Source organism: Rhinolophus sinicus, linkage group LG04 (genome assembly GCF_036562045.2).
Source record: "Rhinolophus sinicus isolate RSC01 linkage group LG04, ASM3656204v1, whole genome shotgun sequence".
Taxonomy (NCBI): domain Eukaryota; kingdom Metazoa; phylum Chordata; class Mammalia; order Chiroptera; family Rhinolophidae; genus Rhinolophus; species Rhinolophus sinicus.
The window spans coordinates 93,241,882-93,257,321 of NC_133754.1; the positions used below are offsets into that span (position 1 = coordinate 93,241,882).

Here is a 15,440-nt window from a genome sequence, read left to right on the forward strand (position 1 = left end):
GCCAGAGGCTCACCTGTTTGGGATTATAATCAGCAGCTCTGACAACACTCCTTCACCCATGAGCCAACTGAGGCTGAACAGGTTAGGGATGCAGGACTAAGCCAGAGTCTGAGCCTGTGTGCACCCTGCCCTCCTGCTCATCTGCATTTCTCGGAGTGGATTCATCTGTGTGGGCTGTTGCAGCAGTGTCACAGACTGGGTAGCTTCACACCAGAATGTATTGTCTCAAAATAAAAAGAAATTAATACACTTCATTTTTCAGAAATGTATTTTCTTGCACTTCCTGGAAAGTCCAAGATCAAGTTGCCAGCAGGGTTGATGTCTGGTGAGGGCTTTCCCCTTTGGTTGAAGATGGCCACCTTCTGACTGTGTGCTCACATGGCCTTTCCTCAGTACATGTGCATGGGGGAACAGGGAGGGAGGGAGAGAGAAAGGAATAGAGAGAGGGAGGGTGGGAGAGAGAGAGAACATGCTCTCTGCTGTGTCTTCCTATAAGGACACTAATCCTCTGGGATCAGGGCCCCACCCAATAACCTCATTTAACCTCATTACTTCCTTCAAGGTCCAGGCCACAAGTACAACCACACTGTGGGTTAAGGTATCAACATACAGATTTTGGCGGGACACCTTCAGTCCCTGACACAGAGCGTGCAGAACTCATGTGGCTTAGAACAGATGTTCTTTTAAAAAGTGAACAAGAACACACATTTTAGACCACAAAGTGAATATTTTCCAGTGTAGCCACAGTTGTGCTAGGCATTAGGTGCGCCCATGGCCTTTTGTCATGATGTGGCAGAGGCACAGAATCAGTATCTTCTCCAGGCCCCTTCCACCAAATTTGAAGCCAAACTCCAAGGTTTGAACACCAAGCCCAGGCCTGAAAATGTCACAGTGAGACAGCTCTTCCAAAGCCTGCCAAGTGCAGTTGCTGATTTGAGTGAAGAGACTTCTGCAGAGCCGCTAACTGTTCTTCCAGGACAATGCCACCTGGGCCGCACTGGTCAGCTCCAGGGGGAGCCTGAGACAATGGACACCAAAATGCCACTACGCTCAGCTAAAACCACTAGGCAAAGGGCTGGTGGCAGCTTTTAGGTGGCCAAAACACACTCCTGACCTGACCTTGGTGAAGTCCATCTGGCCCTCACCATTGTGATGGGAACTCCCAGTGCCGTTACAGGAAGCTTGGGTGGTTCTACTTGTTTTGGCAAATAAAAACCTGGTAAGAAATAACAGGAAAAGATGATGTATGTGACGAAAGAAGCATAGAGTACACCAATCTCCCAGATTTTTCCAGGTCACCCTTCCACAAACAGAACTGTCTGGAATTACTTTCCTAGTTGTCCGATGTGTTGCTGTCTATTACATAGTAAACACACACTTTGGAGGGAAGATTTACTCCTTTATATCAACAAATGTTCCTTCCTGTGGAGTAATCTGAGCTCCTTCCTCAAAATACTGGATACATTTCATAAACATTTCTTCACAAGCTCTTCCCAGGAGCTGTTTCCATGTCTGGACTCACACTCTGAATTTTGCTCCCAGATTTATGGTGGTTCTCAAACAGTGGGATGCCAAATTTATTACTGAATGTAGTCTCTCCTTTCCCCATAGGCTCCTCAGCTTTAAAAGAAAAAGAAAACAAATCCTTTTCTTAGCCTTTTGCAATAATGGTAACATCTTTACACACTGGTACAGATGGCTCTTATACAGAATATTCTGACCAAATATGAAAAATGTGCAGTGATGTCAAGCCAGTGATGCAAAGATTAGAAACGCTAATCAGGGAATATGTTTACAAAGGACTTTCACACAGGACAGCTAATCAAAATCCACAGACCCCAAAGACATGAGCTAGGGTTAAATACAAGTTATAAGAGTATGACTTTGAAGTCACATAGACCTGGGTTCAAGTCCAAGCTCTGCTACTTACCAGCTGTGAGAACTTGGGCAAATTACTTAAATCCCAACTTGAGATTCCTCTTTGGTGAAAGTGAGAGAATAATTCTACCTTGCAAGACTACTGAGAACTCAATAAGGTTATGTGATGGTTTCCTTAGCCCACTCTGCATAGAGCAATCAGGTGGGAGCTTTAAAAATATACGTGCCTAGCTTCCTATAGTGGGTTGAATGATGTCCCCCCATCCACAAATTTATGTCCACGTGGAAACTCAGAGTGTGACCCTTCTTTGGAAAAATGGTCTTTTCCAATATAATTAAAGTAAGGATCAAGATGAGATTATCCCAGATTAGAACAGACTCCAAATTCTACGAGAGTGTCCTCACAAGAGACAGAAAAGAAGATCATGTGAAGACAGAGGCAGAGACTGAAGTGATGTGTCTACAGGCCAAGAAATGCCCAGGATTGCCTGCAGCCACCAGAAACCAGGAAACAGACATAGAAAGGATTAGTCCTAAGAGCCCCTAAAGGGAACCAACCCTGCTGACACCTTAACTTCTGACTTCTAGACTCCAGAACTCTGAGAGAATATATTTCTGTGGTTTTAAGCTACCAAGTTTCTGCTAATATGTTACAGAAGCTCTAGGAAACCCCGTGACTCTGCTTTAATTGTAGTCATTACATATGTCTAGGGTGCCTGTCATGTGCCAACAATTGTTCTAGGTCTGCGATGGCCACAAACCATAACCACTAGCCCCACGTGGCTATTGAGCACTTGAAATATAGCCGGTGTGAACTGAGATGTGTTCTACGCATACAATATACACTGGGTTTCAAAGGCTAAAAAGTAAAGTATCTCATTAATTATTTTATATTGATCACATGTTGAAATAACATTTTAGATATATGGGATTAAATGATAAAAGTTTGGATAAATTTGTTTATATAGATTAAAATGAATTTTACTTGATTCTTTATTCACTTTGTAAATATAGCTGCTAGACGATTTTAAATTACACAGGTGCCTCAAATGATATTTCTCTTGGACAGTGCTGTTCTGGGCACTGGGAATATAGTGATGAACAAAGTCCCTGCCCTCTGGGGTTTCATAGTCCAGCAAATTCCCCTGGGACAGAACGGTGGGGTGTGGTCAGGAAAGATATCCCACGGGGTATGTGGTGCACCTGATGGGACCTGAGGGACATTTGCTAAGCACGTGCTGTCTTGAGCTCCCAAATCCCCAACCTCGGTAAGTCCCAGGGGAGACCCCTCAGTAGGGACCTTCCCCTCATTGAAGGGCCCATTCCCCATAAACAGCCCCAGGCAAGATGTCAGTAACTGATCCAGGTTTCCTTTCTGTTTCCTGCTGGTGGGGTGGGTGCTCGGGAGCAGAGCAGACACGCCTGGTGTGGACTCAAAACCTCTGCAGGACTGCTCCCATCTCAGTCAGTGAAAATTGAGGACAATATGATTTGCCCATTTGACTTGGTGATGAGTTACATGAAAATTTTTTTTAAAAAGAAAAAGACAGATTATTCTTATGTTGACGCATTGCTCTGCCAATTACACTCTAGAGTTTATCTGAAAGATTATCTCAAACATGATGTTAATCTGGATCAATCATGAGAATGTTCTAAGGCAATCATGTGACATGCAAATATAGTTTTACTTCTTCCTTTCCATTCTGGACTGCTTTTTATTTCATTTCCTTGCCTGCTTTTCCTGGCTAGAACCCCCAGTACTTACTGAATACGTACTTATGCCAGGTACTTTGCTAGCGTTTTATGTACATTATTTCATTAAATTCTCCAAACAACACTATGAAGTAAGTGGCACCAGCAACCACATTTTATGGGTAAGTTAACTTGGCCTTATGGCCTTAGAGCGGTTAAATGACCTAATGAGGTTACTCAGCTAGTAGGTGACAGAACTGGGATTTGAACCTGTGTCTGTCAGATTCCACAGTCCATGGTCTTAAGTTATTCTTGCCAGGTTGCCAAACCTAAGCTTCCTCTCTAAGGAAGGAGCTCTTCTGACACTTCAAATGGAGACAAGGGCCACAGTGCCCCAAATGACTTTCCAGCAGAACCCAAGAAACAAATAGTTGGGTTTCCATGAAGAGAGTACTTCAAGCTTGATAATACTATGCCTCAATATACCCTACATCTTCCACTGTCTGCAGCCATGCCTGCGGCTATTCATAAGAACAAAGAAGGAAATGAGAGGAGAAGCAGGCAAACACAAGAGAGGAGCTGAGGGCAGGGCTGGCTCCCTCAGGCATCTGATACAGTGAGACAAAGGGATGAAGACAGACCAAGTGACTACTCTTTCATGTTACTAACTCTGAGTAATACTGTTTTGAAGTACTTTGTCCCCAAGAATTATAGAGAATATAATAAACATCCATGTAGCTAAATCCAAATAATCAAAATATTTCTGGAGTAGGAAAAGAAACTAATATGCACTGAGCATCTACTTTTAAAATCCACTCTTACACATATTAGTCATTTAATCCCTTCAATTGCCCTTTGAAGGAAGCAGCTACTTTAAAGAAAAGGCAGCTGAAAGTCAGAGAGGTTTATCACGTGCCCAAGTCACACAGTAAGAGGCAAAGCTGGAGCTTTTCTGGCATCTCCATTCTCACCTGTCCTGTAACATTCGGGATGGTCTCTCTGACTCCCTAGAGAAAGAGGAAATGACACTTCACACAGTGCAGTTTAGGACATTCATCTTCAAACTGAAGTACAGGTCTTCATCGACCGCTGCACTAAGTCCTTGCATCTGATACCTCCATGTATTATAGAGGCTTCAAGGAAAGCAGCGTCTGCTTCTTTGACTTCCACAAATTCTCTCTCCTAAAAACTGATTGTCCTAAGAACAAGCCTTTGTGTTTTTTGCCATCTCCCCTGTCATAATCTTTCTTCTTCTAGTTAAAAAAATAAAAACAAACAACAGAAACTTACTATGTTGCATTTTCCCAGGTGTGAAAACTTCCAGGGCACTGGAATAAAGGGATAATTCAAGACGCCATAAACCCCTTTCCATCTCATGAAGACATATGTCCAGTAAAATATTTTTATTTTATGTTTATAATTATTTTCAAACTTTGTAAAATCTTTATATTGTTATGGTCAATTGGTTATTAATAATTACAATAATACCGCAAGTCAGAAGAGAAAGTTTAAACCTATAAACTTAAAAATGTATGTGTATAGATACACACACATATATATGTGCTTAGCCTAGAAACTTGTGAAAGAGTGATCATAAAAGACAGGGGAAAATACAATACAATTAGATGGATCCTAAAGAGCATTAGAAAGGAAATGCAATGTCAAAGAGAAGCATTTGCACTGGTATTTAAAAAAGTGGATGTTGGTGTGTATTAAATCATTCCATTGGATACATTAAAAAGAGTTAATAACAGTTATATTTTGAAATATCAAATTTTACAATCTGCCAGAAGGTACGTCCTTGGAAATTACATAAACTTAGGATGAAACTCAGAGGCAAACTGAAAAATATGGGTGGGGATACAAAGTTTTTCAAAATTATCTTAGAGGGTTTGTAAGCCAAAAGGTTATAGATCATTGCTTTAGCATATTGTCATTCTCTGAAAACGAGTCATCTACAGAAAGGATTGGACTCTCTGTTAACCATACCCACCCTCCCTGGAGTTGTTCTGCAAAAAGTGAGTGTGAAGAGAGAAGGGAGTGGAGTGACCTCATCTTTCAGGAGACCACACAGAAAATTCCCTACCCACCCGCAAAAAAGAGCACCCAGGCTGTGGGGCCCCAGCCCCCTGCTGTTGTTCTCTTCCCAGGTGGCTTTGGAGCCTAATCCCTTCAAGGCTGGGAATGCAATCATAATGCTGCTGCTTTCTTACCACTGTCAGCCAGCGGGTTCACTCCAGAGAGCACCCTGCAAATAATAATACCTCACAGGTGTATGGTAGTGGATTCCCCAGGACTATTTGCAAAGCTCTTTCAAGGATCCAATACCCTATGAATACAGAGCATTCTCTTTATTATTCTACTCCATTAGGCGTGTTTTCTTTTGTTCTCTACAAGCACAGGGCTTTAACTTCTGAGATATTGAATTTCATTTGCTTCTCTTCTCCTCCTTCCCCAGGCTACTGAAATTGGTTGCTACCCTCCACTGTTCTCCCCACCCCCGTCCTCATGGTCATGGTGAATTTGGATCTGTAAAAGCCTTGTATCAACCTCAATTATTTTTTTTATATAAGATAATATTGGTCTTGGCACCGAGGCTTGTCAGAAATGCTCCCCCTCGCTTTCTCTGAATGAAGGAGTTGCTGCTTATTACAGACCTCTCTTCTGTTGCTTTTTCAGCCTTCGTTCAATGTGGTGGGAACATCTTTTCCTCGGGTTTTCTGGCTCATGTTCTGGGCATTATTCCGAAGGATAGCATGCCTCATCATTTCTTCTTATGAAGCTCTGACGACACTCTGAAAATATTTATTTTTAAAATTATTTTTTTATTTTTCAATTGCACTTGACATTCAATATTATATTAGTACAGTAGAGTGGTTAGACATTTCTATAACTTAGGAACTGATCATCCCGATAAGTCTAGTACCCATCTGACACGATTCATACATAGTTATTACTATATTATTGACTATATTCCCTATGTGTAGGAAATACATATTAATATTTTAATAAACCTATTCTGTTCTGCTCTTCATTAGTCTATTGTTAGAATGGGGCTCCCAGGAGGCTGGTCACTTAGATGTCTCCAGAGGATCCACGCTTTCCCCCGGGCCTGAGTTAGGAGCTGCTCCTTTTTCTGGTAGAGGAGGGGCCTTGAACTATTAGAGTGATGCATTGTGGGGTCAGGACAGCCTATTGATAGCATCACAGGCCTGGTTTGGATCCTGGCTGCTCCACACACCAACTGCATTACCCTGGGGTTAGACTTCTCTGAACCTCAACTTTCCTATTTGGAAAATGGGAACAGTAACTCCTACCTCATGTGGATTAATCAAGATTATACTTGCAGAGTAGTGGATTTAGTGCCCGATGTCTAGTAAGTGCCCAACAAATGGTGATTATCGTTCTAAGAGAATGTGTCCAACAAAATGATGAAGACCAAGAAGGACAGCTATTCCATTTAGAGAAAATATGGATGTAACTCTTTGCTCAACCAGATGCTGCATACTAATATCTTATTAATAGTATTTTGTTGTTGTTGTTTTATTTAAAACTCTTGACTGGATGTCTTTTGTATCCCTTTCTCTTTCTGGCGTAATGAATAGAACTCAAATATTAAAGTAGCATTCGCTTTCTTCGAACTGTTCTAAGTAAAATCATTTGTTTCATTTCTGAAATCTGAGCCTCTGTTTCAAAGGCTAGATTTTGTCAATTCCTCCTGGGGTTTCTTTTCATCAGCGCATTCCCAGAGTCCCCAGCCTTTAGAAATGACAGGATGCACTGGTCATCGTGTGCATATTGGATTTTCAGAAAGCATCTGAAAAAGCTCAGCGTCAGAGATTGATGGTTCTCAGCTTTCAGCTTTGGTTTCTCTCAGCCTGAGGACCATTTGGATGTGGGCCTAAAAACATAGTCACACAGTGTCAGAGTATTAGTATTAAGAAGGCGATGCCCCTCTCCCTGCCTCTCGGCCTCATTTGGAAAAACACGAGAAAATAAATCTAATCTCCTCACGGTTCCCTTGCGCTGCACCACAGCAGGAATGTTATATGATTTCAAATTGCTTATTAGAAATATTCCTGTGGGTATCATGTTGAGGATTACTTTTCCAAAGTGCCTGTATAGTTAGGAAAATGAGGTGTAATTCTACCTGCTATCTCATTCCAAAGGCTTCCTCCACCTTTGGACAAAAACCAACTTCCAAGTCAAGGAGTGGGACATCTATCTTCTGTTTTACTCTCACTTTCTGTCACATTTTGGATGACAAGCAGAGGGTGGGGGAAAAAACACTTTCTCAAACCATTTGCTTCTAATAATAGAGTGGAAGTTTATCTCTTCTTTCAAAGGAGATGATGTGACACCCAGAGGAAGCTTAGCTTTCGAAAAGGCCAGCGCCAAGAATGGAATTGTTAAAGTTTTTCACTTGCACTCATTTATGAGCAGAAAAGAAGAATTCTCGTGGACATAACTCAAGGCAATGCAATGTATATACTGGTGGTCAGAGGACCGCAGTTACAGGGGTTCTGTGGGAAGCAACCTGGAGAACTGACTTCCTAAGGGACCTTGAACAAGTCACTTCCCTCTGTCAAAATATCCTTCCTTGTGTCTATCTGTGTGTATCCGCTGTGTGTGTGTGTGTGTGTGTGTGTGTGTGTGTGTATCAATTATCTGCACTTTGGTTAACCTGAGGCAAATCTTTCAGATTCATTGACAGCTCTTACCATTTAATTATTTTCTGCAGGAAACATTTTAATTCTTCACTTTATGGACATGGAGATCTCTTCTAGTTTTCACTTGCTTCTTCGGCAGCATTCATCCTTGCTGGGGAGCCCCTTGCCACATAAATCACACTGCCATTTTTGCTCTAGGGACATTTGAAAAGGCAGTACAGCTCTTGCTGAAACCTTTCAGAGCCAGCCAGCAAGCCCTGTCTTCCCTCCCAGGTTTTATTGAGGTATAAACAAGGGATGAGATGGGAAAGGAAATCTCTTTCTAGCTCCTTCTAAAGTCAGGCTTCAAAGTAAGATTCCTTGCTTTGCTGGAAGTGAGTGTCCACAAAATTTTAAAGCATTGGATTTGATTAAAAGCACAAACCCATTTCCAAAGCAAATACCAGTGAATTGTGAATAGCCCTCTCTTCTCCCAGTGCAGAATGAGAATTGACTTCATTTGCATTCACACATTTTTCTCCTTTGAATTCAAAAGATATAATTGCTCTCTGGCTATGCAAACGTGGCTGATTTTGACCTGTCCAAAAATAATAAATCACTCCTTGAAAAGCTTTTGGAGAACCTGAAGAGATCAACAGCACTTGTTTGACTCTCATGACTAAGTCTCTTCAGCTTAAACACAGTAAGAACATTATGCAATTATTTAGAGGAAATTCAGGACCTTTGGGACAGTCAATCATATAATTCAGGCAAAAGTAGATTTGGGGCCCTGACATTTGCAGATAATTGTGCAACCCTCAGCTGTGTGAGCTGGTCCTAAGAGAGCTCCCACCTTCGATTCGCCCCCTTTCTCTCATCCCGCTCCACTGTGTGCCTCTTGATTAGTAATAAAATGAATAAATCAAACAGACCCTAGCTTGGCTCTTGTGAGATATGCTAAGAGGAACGAATATGAAAACTGCAAAATACCAAACTAAAGGTGGACTCCCCAACCTCATTTCTCATTTAAAAAAAAAAGAAAAAGGAGAGACTCGTTCAGCAAACATGAGCTTCGAAACTAAGGCTCAGCCCAGATGTTATTAAGTATAAATATTTATAAGACCCATAAAGATCCTGGCTAAGCTCAATTTTGCCTTAATGCAGCAAATGTTTCAAATTCGGCTCTTTCACTGTTTGAAGCCTTTAGAAGGCAGGATACAGTAGAAGACGCATTACTGTTGGTGAGAGGAGGGGAGATTCTCTTTTATGTTTTATGACCAGTTTTTCATTGAGGGGTATTGCTTTTCTCAGAAATCACTTCTCGAGGCCTGTCTTTCCCAAGAAGCCAGAAGAAAGTATGTTTGCTATATCTGTGAATTCGAAGGGCACCGGGTAAGGCACACACATGGTGAAACGTGCATCCTCGATGCGAGCTCATGGAGGAAAGCCAGGTTCCCTTTGTTCTTTGCCCACTTCAGTTATCACAGAACATAGCAAAATCCTAAAAGTCTCAGTTTAGTCATCCATTAAATGGGTGTGCGACTATTAGACTAAGCGGAGTACATTTAGTTCACATTTTTAAAACTTTGATTTGGTTAACTAGTATGTGCTTTTTTTTCCAGAAAGAAACTTTCAGCTGCACTCTGTTACCATTTTGGTAACTTTTACAGGCATAAGTGAAAAAAAAAAAATGTGGGCGCACAAGCTGTAATTTTGTGATGAAAACGTTCAAACTACATGATATTTTGGGCTCTGGATTGAGTTTGGTCCTCCAGATTCTTGAATGGGGCTTGATGTAGGAAGTAATTATTATTTTTAATCCATTTGTTTTATGCTAAGAAAAATCATCTGCCCACATATCTTGTCCACCAAGGAACCGTGCAATCCCTTGCTTTCTAAAATCCCTTTAACACATCACATTAACACATAACTACCTGGTGTGCAAACTGTAAAAGTTTTATTACTTACCATGTTTCCCCGAAAATAAGACCTAGCCGGACAATCAGGTCTAATGCGTCTTTTGGAGCAAAAATTAATATAAGACCCGGTCTTATTTCACTATATTTCACCGGGTCTTATGTTATAGTAAAATAACTAGGATGATTCAGTACCTAAAATAACTAGGTACTAGGATGATTCATCTATGGATGGGGATGAAAAGAACGTTTGGTTTCCTCTTTAGGATAAATCCTAATCTTTGAAAACATCCCTGCTTCTTTGGGAAAGTCCTGATGCTCTTTCAGAGTCAACTGGCAGTGGCCTGGGCCTGGGCCTGGACACACATCTGGGCCCCGTCTCCCCACTGTTGCGGAAGGAGGGTCTTCCTGTCCTGAGAGTTTGGGGATGGGGGCCTGTGGCTCTTCCCCAGCGCGGGGCTTTGCTGGTTTCTCATCAAGTTCTTCAGGCATGTCCAGGCCAGCCCCACCTGATTCCCTGCCCCATTCTCACTGCTCAGCCCTTTTGGGCTACTGAAACTGACAATTCAGGTTGACCTGGGAGCACTGATCTCCTCAGTGGAGGCCTTCATCTGCTGGACACATCTGGCAAGCACTTTGTGGTGCTTACCTGTATTCCCTGATTAACATAGATGTAAAGATTTTATCAAGGCTCCTGGCAGCCAGACTTCAAAATGTAATCACAAAATCAATCCACGTAGGCTAACTGGGCATAGACTCACGAAGAAGACATCCCACAATGTCAGGTACTTAATTAAGGCACTCTGGCTCCCCTGCCCCAATTGATATTTTTCTTTCCCTAACAGGTGATGCTGATCCTCTGGGTGTTCACACCTCTCTCCCCTGGAGACGACCCTGCTTTCAGGGCCTTGCAGTTTGTGGGAAGACCAGCAGGGGGCACCTATGCTTCATCCTACTCCCCAGGGAATGGACAGTGGACCAATCGCCTACTATGTGCCAGGCAACAAAATGAGTCTGAAATAAGCCAGGCTGTGGCAGCGTTCTTCCTCACACAGGGAGGCTACCCACGTTGGGCACCCAATCTTGACTCCAGTTGTCAAGCAGGACGCACCTGTCCTGGCTGTGAGAGACAAAACCTCCTTGGAGAGCTTCTTTGTTTACCTCAGGTCTTTATGAAGGTGCCAGGCAGATTTGTTTGGCATAACTGCCCCACACTTTGGACTGAGAAGTAAGTGTCTGTCACTTACTCCTGGAGTTTGTCCAAATCCTCAATTCCTCTTCACAAAGGAGCCTCGGCTAATGTGATCTAAATGACCCTCTTGTCTCCAGCACAGATGCTTTTCCTCCGGCCACTGCCCGTCTCTCCTGTTCTTCCTGCTTGGGTCACATCACTGGCCGTCCTGATGGATTGTCTCTGCTGGGGCTGGCATCTCTGGCATGAGCCAGAATGAGTCCACTCCACAAATGCAGAGGTCTAAGAAATATGAATTTTTAAATTTTTTCTAGAACTTTACTTCTATTTCAAGTTCCTGTTCCACCTGCTGGTTAAAAGCACATTTTCCATTTATTCTGGGTTCCCTCTCCCTGTTTTTCCCAGGGTGGTATGAAGTTCCATGAACTTGATTAGCAATGAGGCAGAAGATTGGATGGGGATCCAGTTCTTGAGTCATCTGTCTACCAGGTCCCATCTGAGAGGTCTGCTGAGCCTGTCCATGTAGCCCTTCAGGTTCCAAGTTCTCTTCACTGAGCAGAGACATAGAAGTGAGTTATTTCTGCGGCTCCTGTGGGGCCCAACCCCACCTGCATACCCTCTCTGGGGTCTTGACTGCCTAGGACTCAGTTCAGGTCAGGAGGTTACCCTGGGACTCCACTCCTGGTCGTGCAGAGCATTTTTTAAAAGATGCTAGAGGGGAAATCCTTTTCAGTTCTTGAGGTTTTCCCTTGGAGGAATGCCCTGCAATTTTAGGTTTGCTTTGGAGGCACAAACAACACCCCAGTGGGTTTAGGCTTTGGGAAACCAAGTTGAGAGGCAGCTCTGCCTTCTGCCCTCTACACTTTTTTTTTTTTTTTTTAAAGAAACTGTTTACCTTCTGTTAACCTTATTTCCATTTCCCGTTTAAGAGCCTGTGGAAGAACACTGTAAGATCCCTCAGTAGTCATTCCCACCCACTCAGTGGCCTGAGCAGTGGGGGCTGCAGACCCGTCGTCAGTGGCAGACTGAGTGTTTCAGTCTTCAGTAGGAACTGCTGACTAGGTGCAGAGGGTACCTGCACCTTCTGACCAGTTTGCATCCTCAGATTGAGCTGGAGCCGTCCGTTCACCCTGAATTCCTCCTCAGTCACAGCCTTTTCAGCAGCAGCCTCCCCTTCTTTTTCAATCTTTTCAGGATCTCTGCAGAAGTTAGAGATCAGGTATAACCTCTCAAGAATGTTCATGGGAGATGGTGCCACGTGTGTGGAGAACTTCCCGGGTCAGCACCCACATCAGATCCAATGATTGAGTTCCCTTGTTGTTACTTGGGATGGCAATGTCCACATAGCACAGAGGAGAGTCTGAATAACACAGACAATGATAGGCAGGTTAGTTAACGTAAGAGCTTCTGTGAGAGACCGGTGGTCAGTCCTGGGATCAGTAACCATAGAAGTCATGGGGCAGAGCACAGAAATAAAACCATGCTTATACAGTTAATTGATCTATGACAAAAGAGGCAAGAATATACAATGGGTAAAATATAGTCTCTTCAACAAATAGTGTTGGGAAAACTGGATAGCTACATGCAAAAAAAGATGAGACTAGGCCACTTTCTTACACCATATACAAAAATAAACTCAAAATGGATTAAAGATTTAAATGTAAGACTGAAACCCTAAAACTCTTAGAAGAAAACTCTTAGGCAGTAAACTCTTTGACATCGGTCTCAGAAATACTGTTTTTGGATATATCTCCTCAGGCGGGGCAACAAAAGGAAAAATAAATAAATGGGACGACATTAAACTAAAAAGCTTTTACACAGTGAAGGAAACCATCAACAAAACAAAAAGCAGCTTACTGAATGGGAGAAGACACTTGCAAAAGATATAGTCAATAAGGAGCTTGTATAGAATATATATAAAGAACTCGTACAACTCAACATAAAAAAAAATAAAAGTTCATTAAAAACTAGGTGTCGTGCGGGGGACCCTGCTCACTGTGCCATTTGTCGTGCAGGGAGGCCTGTGGGGTCTCTGCTCCCGCTCCCCATACAAGAATGCAGGATATGGTGAGGCCAAAAAGGAACACCCACGGAGCCATAGGTAGGGGAGTCATACCACTATATTCTCTCTGGCGGCACTATACTCTCACTGGAGGCTGGATCCACACTGTCCGCAAACCGCCATCCACGCTTGCCAGCCCAGCCGCCATCTTCTTGCTAGCCCCATTCTTTCTCTCTTCCTCTCTAGCATAGCCACAGCAGTTATATTAGCGGCCAATGGCTCACTGGTTACAGCTGACGGCCAACTAGCCACAGCTGATGGCCATGCAATCACAGTTGGCCATTTACTACCTGAGCCAGCACCTGTCTATGTGAGGCCGAGAGCCTGGAAACTACTTTCTGGGGCTCTGCCCCCACACTAGGCAGGGGACCTGAGTAGACATTTTTCCAAAGAAGACATAAAAATGGCCAATAGACATATGAAAAGATGCTCAACATCATTAATCATTAGGGAAATGAAAATCAAAACCACAATGAGATACGAGCTCACACCTGTTAGAATGGCTATTATCCAAAAGACAACAAATAACAAGTGATGGTGAGGATGGAGTTCCCTTGGAAAAAAGGGAACTCTGTGCACTGTTGGCGAAATTGTAAATTGGTGTGGCCACTATTGAAAACAGTATAGAGGTCCCTCAGAAAATTAAAAGTAGAACTACCATATGATTAAGCAATCCCACTTCTGGGTATTTATCCAAAGAAATCCAAAACACTAATTAAAAAAGATATATGCTCCCCTATGTTCACTGTAGCACTATTTATAATAACCAAGATATGGAAGAAACCTAAGTGTCCATTAATAGGTGATTGTATAAAGAAGAGGTAGTACATATATACAGTGGAATATTACTTGGCCATAAGAAAGAATGAAATCTTACCATTTGAGACAACACGGATAGACCTACAGAGTGTTATGCTAAGTGAAATAAGTCAGACAGAGAAAGACAAATACCATATGATTTTACTTATATGTGATATCTAAAAACAATACAAATGAATAAATAAAACAGAAACAGACTCATGGATACAGAGAACAAACTGATGGTTGCCAGAGAGGTGAGGGGTGGTGGCTGGGTGAAAAAGATGAAAGGGATTAAGAAGTACGAACTTCCAGTTATAAAATAAATAAGTCACAGGAATATAATGTACAGCATAGGGAATAATATTGTAATATTGTAATAACTTTGTATGGTGACGGATGGTTACTAGACTTCTCGTGGTGATCACATCGTAAGGCATATAAATGTCAAATCACTGTGTTGTACAGCTGAAACTAATATAATATTGTATGCCAACTATAGTTTAATAAAAAAAGGAAGAAGTCACAGCTTTGGGAAGGCTGCCTGGATCTGGTTAGTGAAGTTTCTAGAAGTGAAGCGACCAGCAATAAGAGTGGCTCCTGTGGCAGCAGCAAGCTTCAGCACAGCTCGCTGGCCAACACTCCTAGAAGACATATCACTGATATCAGTCAGCCAGGTTTCCAATGGCAACAATGGTATGAGCTGCAGCAGAAACTTCTCAGATTCTCTTCAGATTTATGATGTATACGCCATCCCCTTCCTTTTGTAGATGTACTGTTCCATTTGGAAATCCAGTGGGTTCCTGCTGCATAGAATTTGAGAACATCCTTCTGCATTTGCAGGACATCAAGGGCCCCAGACATTGTGAAATTTCCTTTAAGTTGCCACAGGAACCCAGAACACTGTATGGACCCTTCTCTGGGTAGCACAGAAAGGTGCCTTCTACAGCTTGCAGCTGTTCCAGCCACCAGAACGAGGGGAGACGAGCAAAAGAGGATTACCAGGAGAGAGACATTTAAAATCGGTTAATATCTCCATTAAAATCTCAAAAATGTTATTCTACCACACTGAGATGTTCTTCGTTTTGATTCCTGCATAAACGAAGTTCGAAGTTCATTCTGAGAACAGTCTTTCATCTACTGGTTTCATCTACTGGCTCTGTGTAGCTCCAATATGCTCTGTAAAAAGGTTACCTCCAGATTTATTTCTGCTCTGCCCACCCCTCACCTCTCTCTCTCTAATGGTAACGCTC

The 15,440-nt window shown here is 42.5% G+C and overlaps 1 pseudogene; it reads right to left on the minus strand.

The window, feature by feature from the left end:
* Positions 1 to 1,480: 1,480 nt before the first annotated feature.
* Positions 1,481 to 15,051, minus strand: LOC109449810 (small ribosomal subunit protein uS2; annotated as a pseudogene).
* Between the last annotated feature and the right edge of the window lie 389 nt (positions 15,052 to 15,440).